The sequence below is a fragment of the Alligator mississippiensis genome, chromosome 1, assembly GCF_030867095.1.
Source record: "Alligator mississippiensis isolate rAllMis1 chromosome 1, rAllMis1, whole genome shotgun sequence".
Classification (NCBI taxonomy): Eukaryota; Metazoa; Chordata; order Crocodylia; family Alligatoridae; genus Alligator; species Alligator mississippiensis.
This window is the reverse complement of record NC_081824.1, coordinates 379,334,496-379,347,078: the sequence shown is the minus strand read 5'-3', so window position 1 is coordinate 379,347,078 and position 12,583 is coordinate 379,334,496. Positions and strand designations below refer to the sequence as shown.

General features: G+C 42.1%; 1 long non-coding RNA gene across 1 annotated transcript in view; it reads right to left on the bottom strand.

Annotated features, from left to right (window-relative positions):
* The window catches only part of LOC109282884 (uncharacterized), a 42,760-nt gene extending 37,433 nt beyond the window's left edge, over positions 1-5,327 (bottom strand). The window contains exon 1 of the long non-coding RNA XR_002089920.2: positions 5,229-5,327. This is a non-coding gene — a long non-coding RNA (uncharacterized LOC109282884). The remainder of the gene's footprint in view (positions 1-5,228) is intronic.
* Between the last annotated feature and the right edge of the window lie 7,256 nt (positions 5,328-12,583).

The following is a 12,583-nucleotide window of genomic DNA, read 5'->3' as shown; positions in this document are numbered from 1 at the left end:
TTCAGAGAAGCAATCATATAACGAGATGGGACGGAGGCACAATCCACAGGATAGATGGGGGAAGGAATGATCCATGAGGATTGAGCGAAGTAGGGCCAGGGGGTGATTGGGGATCTACAGGATGATAGGGTATCACGCACAGTCTGCTGGGGGGGGGTTGTGGGGGAAGCAGTGAACACTGATAAAACAGGCACCTGGAGTGGCCTGCAGGATGGGGGGGGTTTCTTCTGGATGGTCTGTGTGTGAGGGTGGTGAGGGGCTGGGGGACAGGTAAACTGGTGGCAGGAGAATGGGTAGAAAATGTGTAGCCCCAGGGCAGGGTCGGTAGGTAGGTTTTCCCACCCTGGGACTACACAGGGAACTGTATTGAACTTCTACGCACTAATTTAACCTAGATCAATTAAGCTTGCATGTGCATCTATCCAAGTCTATCTTAGACTGGGTTCCACCATTTTTAGACCAGTTCTGATGTGCATGGAATTTCTGTTACAGGTTGAGATTGCTTTCCATTCACTGAGATTGGGTCTAAATGTAAGGTCTGCAATGGGGGTGAACTAAGTTATCTACGTTATATTATGGAACCATGTTTAATATAATCTAACCTTCCCCCAACCCCTATGAATGTTTGCACTCATACTAAGGTAGCACCCTGCTCTCTTGTCTAAGAGGCTAAAGTAGGGGTTGTTACCAAATTTACCCATTACTTTGGGGTGTGCTTATTTATTAGGGATAGTTTCTAGGATCTTGGTGATTCTGTCAATGTGCTGCTTGTGTTACTATACGGAGCTGTATCTCTCCCTTCTGCAAGCCCTCACCCCCAGTGGAGCTATCTTGCAGGACTCAATCTCAATGGGACTGGGTTCCTCTAGTCACCAAATCAGTCATACACACAAACACACACAAATTAACATGACACGCCTGACCTGGCCGGGCTGATCAGCATGGACAGGCTGACACCCTCATATGCCAAGAATCATTTCATAAGAGCAACAATAAAATGCAGTCAAACACAAGCACACAGGTGAACAGAATCCCTCTGGGCTGGGTGTCCAGCTGACACCCTCATGGGCCAGCATTCAGTTCATAAGGGCACGTCTGAGTCAAACTGGGTCAATCAGCCTGTACAAGCTGATCCCCTTATGTGTTTCAAACTCAGCACGTCCCAATCTTTGGCCTCTTCATGAGCAGACCCCACAATAATTTGGGCTTCACAGGGATCTTTAGCATAGGTAAAAGAAGCGTTGCTGCAGAGCATGGGAGGAAAAAGAAGCAGAGAAGGAAAAATACACCCAATTACTACCAGTTTGCCTATAAAAGTTATTTATTGCTAAGCATATGAAATATATAATAGTACTAGTAGTAATAGACATGCAAAAGAAAAACAAACACAAACAATGACAATACTACCCTGGTTTCACTAAGTATTTGGGGAAACTTAGCTCAAGCTTAACTGATACAGTTCAGGTTCAGAAGTTTATGCCTAGAAAGAAGAGAGAATGCTGGGATCTCACCTAGTCCACGGAACTCAGGCTGCAAAGCTGACAGGCACAGTCCGTAGCACAATCCTTGAAGAGAGAGATGATCTGTTCTTCCAGCATCCCAAGAACGACAGGGGATGGTGTCAGCACAGGAGTTTTCTTCTTCTTTCTTCTTCTCCTTCTTTCCTTCTGCTTCTTCTTCTTTTGCAGCACACACACTTACAGATTTTTATACCCTCAGTTCAGCTGCTTCGAAGCACCCTCAGTAGTGTAAATCATTGTCTTTTCTATTGACAAGGGGTTATCTGGTTTGGACCATCTCAGGAAACTGATTGATAATCAGGAAACACTTAAGATTAGGGAGTAACCCAAATACTTGGGAGCCAGCTTGAAATTCCTATAGATGGCAGATATACTGATGGGATATCTCATGGTTTCTTCAGGAACAATAGATAGCTTGCAGCATCAGGATTTTGGATTTTTACTTGTTGTGCACAAGCCTCAGCTTAGCATGACTTTTCCAGATCTTACTATAGTCTTTTAACAGACTTAAAGCAATTATTGGGGTGCTCATAACCTTTTGTGGAGAGGACTTCCACCAGTCGTCTCGGGAAAGATATGACAACACATGGGATTAGGGCTCCAGCAGGCTGGATGCTGTGATGAACCCTTAACCATTGTTCCAAAGTTGCCCATACCCCCTCTGACTCGGTCTCTTGCCTCAGCATTCCCTAACCCGGCAACCGAGTTTTAGTCAATCAAGTTTAAATAGGCCTCCCATACTGGGACCAGGGAATGTACGGCCCGAGATGCCTATTAAACTTAGAGCTGTGTGTGTGTGTCTGGGGGGGGGGGGGGGGAAGTCCTTAGCAAATCCAGATTAGAACTGGTCTGATAAATGCTGAGCTGGGTGTGTGTGAACATGGGTTGATTAACATTGGAAGCACAGATTCCCCATCATGCAGCACTCTCCTGCTTCTCTGGTCCCAGAATTCACTGCAGTCTCTGCTTCAGGCTTTCTGTTTTCCATCTCTCATGTAAATGAATGGTCATCTGGTTCCATCTCGGATGTAAATGAGACCTAGGGCAGTTGATTCACTCTTGTCACTCTTATCTGGTGAGGGTCTTAGGTGCGTCTCTCACTGCATCTTAATCAGTTTTGTTTAGGTAGAGGAGGGGAGGGAGGGGGGGTGAGTCCTTTGTGAGTCAGACAGACTGCATCCTGTGCCACGGTTACCCAAGAACACAGAGCTGAGACGTAACAGGGTGGACAAAATGGTGGATTTGGCCGGCAGCTGGACTGGGGCCAGCTTCCATGGAGATCGGCCCCAGCAGCACTGGCAGGGTGCATAGCAGGGCACAGAGCTTCTCCAGAGCCCGTCTGGGATCTTGCAGTGGTGACAGCGTGGTCCAGAGCCAGAGCCAGTCCCCAGGCAGGGACATGCAGGCAGCAGATGCCTCAGATCCTTGCAGCAATGACAGTGTGGACTAGAGCTGGGACAGAGCCATGATGCACTGCCTGCACGCCCCTGCCCAGCGCATATGTAGTATGAATTTTTGCATATTAGTTATCATGCTTAAATGATAATAGTATTGAATTGATAAACCTCTATGATTTCATGAACAACTAAAACTCCATTTTGTGCTTGTTCCCTGTTTGACATGAGTAAATGAACTTTGTATGCCCTGTGTACATGAGTGTCTGTGTGCGATGTTGAATGGTGAAAGAATGGTAACTCTTTGCATGAAAACAGAAGAAGATTTAACTGATTGTATAAGCAACAAGGTGCCAGTGCATGAGTTACCAGACAGTAAACTAATTCGGCTAATTAGCTGAAGAACTATTAGGCTAATTGGCTGAAGAACTCATCTGTGATCAGGTGCAAAGAAGACAGTGAGAAGAAGAAATTTTGCATAACCTGCCATTGGAACTACAATGCTTCCCATCCTGCTGCGAGCCCTGGCAGCTGAGGCACTGCTAGGGAGAACTTGGGGAGACTATAGTCACTCCAGTATTCCCTGTAACCCCCCGTAGCCACCCCTCCCAGCAGTGCTAGTGCCGCCACCACCACTGCCAGCCATGCACAGGCAGTGACAGCTGAACCTGCCCTGCTCCCACCTGCAGCACAGCCCCCGCCCAGCCCCACCAGCACCCCCACCAGGAAGAGGCTGGTGCCACTGCTGCCTGCCAGCACTGCTGGTTCCAGTCTCCATAGAAACCCTGGCCCTGTGCTACCACAGCACAGCTGCTGCTGGGGTCTTCATGGAAACCGGCCCAGTCATATGGGCAGGGGCTGCTGGAAAATGGAGTCCACTGCCAGCTGGATCTGGCCCACAGGTCAAACTTTGTCTGCCTCTAGGTTAGAGAAGGACCTGTGGCATCTTAGGATCCAGAGACTCAGTGACACCAAAACATTTAGCAAATGAGGAAGGGGAAAGGCAAAAGGAAATTTGGCTACTGGATGTTTGTATCAGTGTATGGGAAACTGAGTTAACAAACTACTATCTTCTATATACGGGTGCTGTGCTTTCTCAAACCAATTCTTTGTTCTCTTTTGCCCTAAAAAGTTTGCCTTGTCCTACACACAGAGTCACTGCTTACAAGTGGTAAAGTATTGCCTTCAAAGGTCATTTAAGGTAGTGATTTTTAACCAGGATGCTTAACCATTGAGATCCTTCCAAGGTCTGACAGGCTGTCATATAATGTTAGCACTGCTTGGTGTGCAAACATGATTCAAAAGATAAATCTAGAGATTTCAAATAGGAATCCACAGTGTTAAAAATATTCTGACCTACTGTGGTCTTTCTAAACTATTTGCAACAAAATATTTGCTCTGCTACTTTTATGCAGCCAAATATGAGTAAAAATTAGGAGCTGGCATTTTCTGTGGGGTGCTTTGAGTCTAGTGAGAAGTGCCTCAAGCCTATTGAGAAACTTGAGTCTAAAAAGGTTAAGAACCACTGTCTTAGGGAAAGAATTTGTTGATCCCCCAAATTCTGTGTGGAGGTGCAAGCTGCTAGTTGGGTAGGGGGGGTTTGGGTGGGGGGTTCCTTTGATTTGCTTTGCCTTTTTTGTAGGAGAGACCCTTTTTTGAACCTAGACCTTACTGCTACTAACAATATTTGGTAGAAGGGCTACATTTGTAATACTATGAAATATCTTTGGCATCAACAATGCTAGTCATTTCCATTGATCTACAGGAGTCGGTCACTGAATGCTAAGTCGAAGACTTTAGCAAACCAAATTCTTGCAACAATTCCCTCTTCAATTTTGCAGCACTTAATCTTCTCCATTTTCATCCAAAACTGTCTGTGCCCTTTTCACTTCTACTTAAGTCTGATTGTGTATAAATAGGAATACAATAACCAATTGTGGCCTCACCCTAGCTTATTTGACATGTACTTTTTTGTAAAAAGGCTCAGAATAAGTTTCCAGAATCTCAAAGGCATTCAGTACAATGTGCTTCAGAACATTTCCTTCTATGTAGCTGAAAATCCTTCCTCTGATAAGAGAGATAGGGTATCAACTTGTGTATGTTTTATCTAGGTTTCTAGCATCCTTAGTGCTTCACAGAGTCTCATCTGACTGACTGCTGTAAGTGTCTTGGCAGAAGCCTCAATGGAAAATGTCCTTATTAAATGAGTGATCAAAGCATAAAAGCAAAATAGCAAAAGTTCTGAGGTATACTGATTATAGAGGACTCCATTTTGTCTTATCTTAAAGTAAAATCTTAAAGTAAAATGCCTTACCTTACTTTATGAGTCAATGGATAGTAGTATGGGCTGTTTTCAGCATGTCACTCAGTAGGAGAAAGATTGTCAGAATCAGGCCCAGAATGAATAATGTCATCATTGCTATATTCAGCAATAATTAACCTTCAGAAACTCTGCATGGGAACAAACTTGCTGCCAAAAACATGTTATCCTCTAATCCTTAGAGAATCAATGATACAAATAGGGCTGTAGTGAACTTTTAAAAGCTGCTATTTGATTGGTCCTGAAGAGGCACAGTATGATCTTCATCACCCACAAGAGCAAAACACATTTCCATAGTGAGTCTTAACAGACCAAGTGTAACTAAGCTTGTCAGGCAATTTAGGTATTTATCAGATACATTCATCTTTTATCCCATCCATTAATTTACATGTCATTAACCACAATTCTTTGCATATAGTTATTGACTGAAAAATACTTTATGATTATGATGACTTGACTGCATCACTGCTTTATTAGCTAGCAGCCATTGAGACTTCCTTTGATACAGATAAGAACTGTATTATCTTGATGAGTCTGCTTTTGAGCTTTATTTTTATATCAAGGAGCCTGATTCTGCTCTCACAAGAGTTTTAGCTTAAAACTGGCTGCTTCTAGTTTAACTGAGATCATAAGGAAGATTCAGGGATCTATGTTACAAAGCTTTTTACACAACCATTACAGACATAGAGAATCCAGACCCAAAGTCCTTACAAAAATTTAGCTCTTGTGGGTCAATTTTGAAAGTATTATAACCAGTATCCTAGTTTTCTCTGATAAAAAAAAATCCCATTTTTTTTAATACCTACCCCCAATCCACAGTTTTCCATGATTAAAATGAAATACCACTAATACATTTCTATTCCTTCAGGCTGTAATGGGGACAGAGGCACGTGGGGAGGAGTGGGTGGAAGAAACAGAGGCAGGCACCTTTTGTGGCTTCAGCTGCGATCCAAACCCCTACTCAGAGCTGGAATCAAAGCTGCAGCAGCCCTCTTGTCCTAGTACTCTACCTCAAGATAAGGGGAATTTTTTTCCATGATGAATGAGGGAGGAATTGCATCTTGGATTCATGTAAATATGGTACCTCCAATTAGATAACGTATCTGAAAATGCTAGTCTGAACACTCAACAGATGTTTATGCTTTAGCTAGGTAGAACCCTGCATGGCGACATGTTAGTAAATGCCAGTGTTTCAGGGTGACCCTGTGGACAGAGCCATACAGGCCCTGCCACACGCCAATGAGTGCTGCTGGCTCCAGCCAGCAGCAGAAGGGGATGGGGCTAACAGGGTTCATCCCCCACAAATGGAGGGTAGCAGCAGGGGTAGCCTTAGGGTGCGCGTGGACTGCTGCAGTGCAGGGGAGGGGTGGGCACACTCAGCTACCCTGCACTCACAGCCAGCACCGCAGCTAGCCCAGCCACACACAGGCAGGTAAGTTTCTTTTAATCTTTTTTATCATACTGTGTTTGGGGGAAGGGGGGGGGGCAGATTGAGACCCCCACAGTTCAGGGGAGAGTGGAACAGGGAAAGGGTGAATCATTCACCCCTGCTACTACCCCCTCCCTGCTACACAATGGAGATTGTCCCATGACCTGGCCTGGCCGGGGCCCCATTCACTGTAACTGGAGTCCCAGCTGGGCTGGGTCATGGGACAATTGGAGCCCAGCATCTCCTCTGGGAGCACAGGCAGGTGGCTCCCATGGCTGCATGCACTGTGAGGAGCCAAGAGAGGAAGAGGGAGTTCCACCCCCCTCCTGGCTGCCCCATGCCATGCCCCTAGACAAACCGCCCATGGCTTGTCCGATTGTCCCATGATTGTCACGGAGAATTGGGCCCCAGACAGACCAAGTTGTGGGACAATTGGAGCCCCCCCCCCACAATTTTTTTTCCTCCTCCTCCTATGCCTCTTGCCACCCCCCCCCCCCCCTCCACAGGCCCCACAGAGTCTGATATGCCCTGCACACCCCTAGGGACAGCTCTGGACATGCTCATTCACATTCTAATTAGAACACTCCAGCATTGCCTCACTGTCCTGTGCATTAAACCCCCACATTTCAAAATGGTCGTGGGGGTGCTCATTTAGAAATGCAAGAGAGGGCGGATTGATACACATGAGAGTAAGCCATTTTAATTAGAGCGGCTTCCCAGGAACTGCTCTAAAATGCCCCTTCCCCTGCCACCAACTTCTGAGCATGTGTATAGGCAGCCTTAGATTCTAGGTATAGAAAATGTCCTATTGCCTATTTGGAAGGAAGTTTCAAATTCCTTAGGTACCCACTTCCAGCATTAAGCTGGGCAGTGATAGGCAGGGATTCTGTTTTTCTCTGAGAAAAATAATCCCAAATTTTCAACAGTAAAAATTACCCCAAATCCACATTTTTCTATGATTAGAATGTGGATGTGGGTGGGGGGGGAAGTTATATTCAAAATTTTGGGATTTTCTTTTTTATCAGAGAAAAACAGTATCCCTCATGATAAGCTTAGATGATGAATATAGCTAAGGCAAGGTGGGTTGATTTGTAAACCTTAGTGTGTTAAGAAAGTTCATAGCTACACTTATAAATTAGCCAGGTTACTGCAACTAGCCAAATAGTTCCTGGTATTGGTGGCTGCACATAGTACTGCAACATTTAGTTGTCTTGCACTCTGGGTCCTGCTCAAGGCTTTTAGTTTCTGTCTCAATGCACAGCAATCTGAAAATATACATTACATGGGCTCATAGGACTATATTTTTTCTTGCTAAGGAAGTGAGCTTGCACTGTCAAATAAGTGGGATTATCTTTATTTTTAGGTTTTCTCTTGTCTATCACACATACAATTTTAATACAGTTATCTTCTGAATAATAAATCTCCAGTTACTTAGCTGAAAACTCTCATCAGTCAACAGGAAAGTGTACATCCCAGATCAGATCTGTGTATTTATTCCACTTTAAAGTAGGCTAGTGCAGGCACAGGCACTACAGGCAATTCGTTGTTATTCATGAATTTGTTTTTGTTTTAATTCTTTCCATCACATCTTTTGAATAATGAACACATAAGAAAAACTTTGCAGATTTTCTAGAACAATGTGTTAAAGTTGTGCCTTTTAAATAATATTACCTTGCATTAAAGATTTCTCAGCAAAGGAGTCCAGAGCAACACACAACAAACTGAAGGAAAAGGAGTGAGAATTCCAGCAAACAAAACTAGAAGTGTAAGATATTTATCTGGGACCTACCTGAGATTCTAATGATATGTGCTATCTAAAACTTACTTCTTAGGTAGAATTTAGAGTAAAGCAAATTTGTTGAGACTTCAGAGAAGCAAAAACTATTAGTGAAATTGAATCAAATTTGATTAATATATTCAGACAAAAAGGGGAGAGAAGAACAATTTCCTGCAAACATTTTGAAAACTAAATAGTTCTTTTCAGGGCCAGAGGTTTTTTTTAATGTATTTTAAATACAACTTTGTAACTTTTTATTTCAAATCAGTATTTTCATTCAAAAGGCACGTGTGGGTTGTGGGGGTTGTTTGTTTTTAGCAATGACTATTTGGAAAAGTTCAATAAAAAGAAACATCTTGTATTAAGTTGAACAAAGCATTTCAGATTAATCCAAAACAATCTATACTATTACACATGCTGCGTGTTGTTTCCGTTAGTAAATATGAAGCCTCACTGCGATAGATGAAATTGTTCAGAGAGGGAGTTGCATGAGAGACCCTGACGTACTCGTATTCTCATGCCTTGATCTAGGAAGATGTTGCACTAGGCAATGCTGCATGGAGCATACGTATTCACATGCCTTGCTCATTCTTGGAAGATATCCCCACTCAATGGCTGTCAAATGCATTAGCAGAGGAGCTGTACTATAACCAGCAGGAGCAACACCAAATTGCTCCAAGACTCCCTGACATGTATGCTACCAGCTAAGCAACAAATGGTGGATGCAATCTTGAAAGCAGTGGAGAATCAACAGCCAATTTGTGCATTTGTTGATGCATCTGGTGGTAAGGGAAAAAACATTCTGCTCCAACACAATTCTTTCAACAATGTGCAGGGAAGGGAAAATTGCATTGGCTGTGGCATCCAGTGGAATTGCTGCTACCATGCTTATGGGAGGCAAAACTGCACACTCAAGGTTCAAGGTACCTCTGAATGTGTTGAAAACCAGCACTTGCAGCATATCAGCACAGTCTGACCTTGCTGAGCTGATTCAAGAAGCACCTATCATCATCTGGGATGAAGCACCAATGGCTAATCGGTACATGCTGGAGGCTGTAGAATGGACACTGTGTGATTTACTGCAGAGCAATTTACCTTTTGGTGGCAGGGTGATAGTGCTTGGGGGTGATTTTCAGCAAATGCTGCCCATTGTGAAAAATGTCTTACGGCCACAAATAGTAGAGGCATTCTTGAAGCAAACTGAGTTGTGGAACCACTTCCAGATTTTTCAACTTCGTGAGAACATGCGACTACGTAAGGGAGGTTTTGATGCACAAAGTGAAAAAAAAATACACTTAATGTTTTTAGGATCTGGGAAATGGCCAAGTTCCAAATATTGACAAAATCATTACCCTGCCTCCTGAGCTCTGCATGCCTCTGGATCTCTCAGCAATGATAGAATGGACATTTCCAAATCTATTGGATAATTATCAAAATCCAGGATGGACGTCTGAAAGAGCTATTTTGGTGCTGCATTGAGATTTTGGTGCTGCAAGGAGATCAACAATGTTATTGTGGCAAAATTTCCAGGCCAAGATGCTCTTTCAGAGGATGAAAGTGTTATGGCTGTGCCAAATGAGTACCTGAATTTCATGGAGGTGTCAGGTTTGCCTCCACATCAGCCCCACCTTAAGCCTTGGATGCTCATCACGCTTCTGCAAAACTTTGCCCCTAAGAATGGTCTGTGCAATGGAACGTGGCTATTGGTGCAATCCATCATCAACAGCAGACTACTTGATGCAAAAATTGTTGGATCAGAAAGAACAGTACCAATTCCTTGGATAGCACTGAAGCCGTCTGACTACACATTTCCATTCACATGGACACATTGACAGTTCCCACTGCAGGTGGCATTCAGCATGACCATCAGGAAAGCCCAGGGGCAAACATTAAAAAGAGTAGGAATGTCCCTTTAGGATGCTGTCTTTACCCATGAACAACTATATGTGGCTGCATCCAGAATCTCCCACCCAGAAAACATCCAATTTGCAGTGACTGCTGACTTGAGTAACAAAACCAGGAATGTTGTGTATAGGGAAGTGTTGTAAAGCTCTTACAGTAAGAAAGTGTTATATGTTTCAGGATTTTGTATATGCAGAAGTATTGTGAAGCTATTGAAGTGCAATAAAAAGTGATCTCAAGCAAAAATTGGTTCATTGGATTTTCATGCAAGCAATGTTTCATGGAGCATCTAGTATGTTTTATTTGTGTTTTGTTGCAAATAGTTGAAACAGTTCTCTTTCTGTTAGAACAAGACTTAATTGTTTTTCTTTCATTTATTGAAGATTGACCATACATTATTTGTCAATCTCCAAATTATGTAGACAGAATAAAAAATGGATGAATGGGTTCTACTATTGATAAAACTGCCTATTAGAAGCTACAAGTAGTCATTTTCAAGTGGTCAGCCCAAGTTTACATCTTGGTCAATCAATGGTAACCCCAGCCACTTTGTTTCTCAATGCTAACTGCACAAATAGATTTGGTATTTACTAAAATAACAAAATGTTACCTTCTGGGTCATGTCAGGTATACTCTGCCAGCCAGTTTATAACTAATACTTGTTTCTGGAACATGTTGTGCAAAATCTGTGAGGTGATATGAACTCTGTTCCACTGACTATAGCAATTCATAGAATTAACCCTTTTGAAGCATCATTGCCTTTTTGGTGGAATTTTCTGACAAAGGTAGGTGTAAATCCTTAACACAATTTTTTCACTGTTCCTACAGATGCTTTTGCATCTGCAGACACAGTTATCATTTGTGTAGTTTCAGTCATGGTAACAGCTGTCTGTTTTTGAAAATTAGTTTTGCTTCTGAATCTGAATGATAGGAATCATCCTCTAACCCTCTAATCCTCTATAGTTAAACTAGTTGAAGGGCTCGGGATGCTTGTTTCCTAATCACTAATAAGTTTTCTATTTATTGAAAAATATTTTAAAACTTTTCATAAGTCAATAGAACTTTGAATTGTTTAATTTTCCAGGTCTTCCGTTAAAATACACAAAGCTAGAAACCTTTGCTACCTAGAGTCCTTACAGTGAATTTACAATCTAATTTGAACCCTAAAACAAAAAGTAGCTTTTCCATCTCTGCAAGAATAGTTACATCTAACAAATGTATACTAGACTTTCAAAAAAGTTTAGCTAAAATCCATTTTATGTGTATTTTGTGAAGGAAAGCCTATAGTGTCAAAAGTAATTAAAAAGCCAGACAGATACTGAATGTAACCATACTAAAGAGCAGGGTAATGCTACACCCCCAGGAATAGTTGAAGAGAAGCTGTATAAGTCTTGGAACTACATATCTTCCCCCACCTTCTTTCCGTGGGGTAATAATTCCTAATTATGCACACTGGTATCAGAATTTTCTCTCTGTATTGCCTAGTGTGTTGGGGTGGAAAGTGAGCCCAAAATTACACTTACTTTATCCTCCTTTCTTCTCTCTGCATGTCTGTGCTAGATGATGGGACAGCAGCAGCCCGTTGAGCATGCTCTGATACTCCCTGCCATAGGCAAATGAAGAAAGGTAAAAGGAGCGCATTATGCTCCCTTGCTTCTCTATTTATGCTCCTAGGCATATTTCCATCTTCATGTTCACAACACTCCCAACCTACCATATTTAATAAAGCTAGAAATTCTAAATACTTATTTAGTATTCTGTACTACAGTGGAAGGCTCCACTGAAATACCACTTATGTTTCCATATTTCCTATGGTGCCCTCAAGATAATATGTATGTAAACTGAATAAAATAAATTACACAGCAAAACATAATAATGCAATTTTCATTCAGGTTACACATCTAAAATCACTAGACATAATATTAACATTCATCTGGAAAATAATAAAAAGCCAATGTTATTGTTTCCACCAAGAGGATTATGCTTTATTTTTAAAATGATATTAATGAAACATGATTGGCTTGTGAATCATCTACAAAAAAAGAAAAATAGTAATATAATGAGAACTGATAAAAGTTCATATTGTATGCTCATAAATTGAATATATAGTGATGATTTTTTCATCTTTATGCTATCCTATGAAGTCTGAAATTGATATAATAACTACATGATAATTATTTTTGGCTAAGTGATGTGAAGTGTAAGGCTTAATGTTCAGCTCAAAATAGTTTCTCTGTCTGT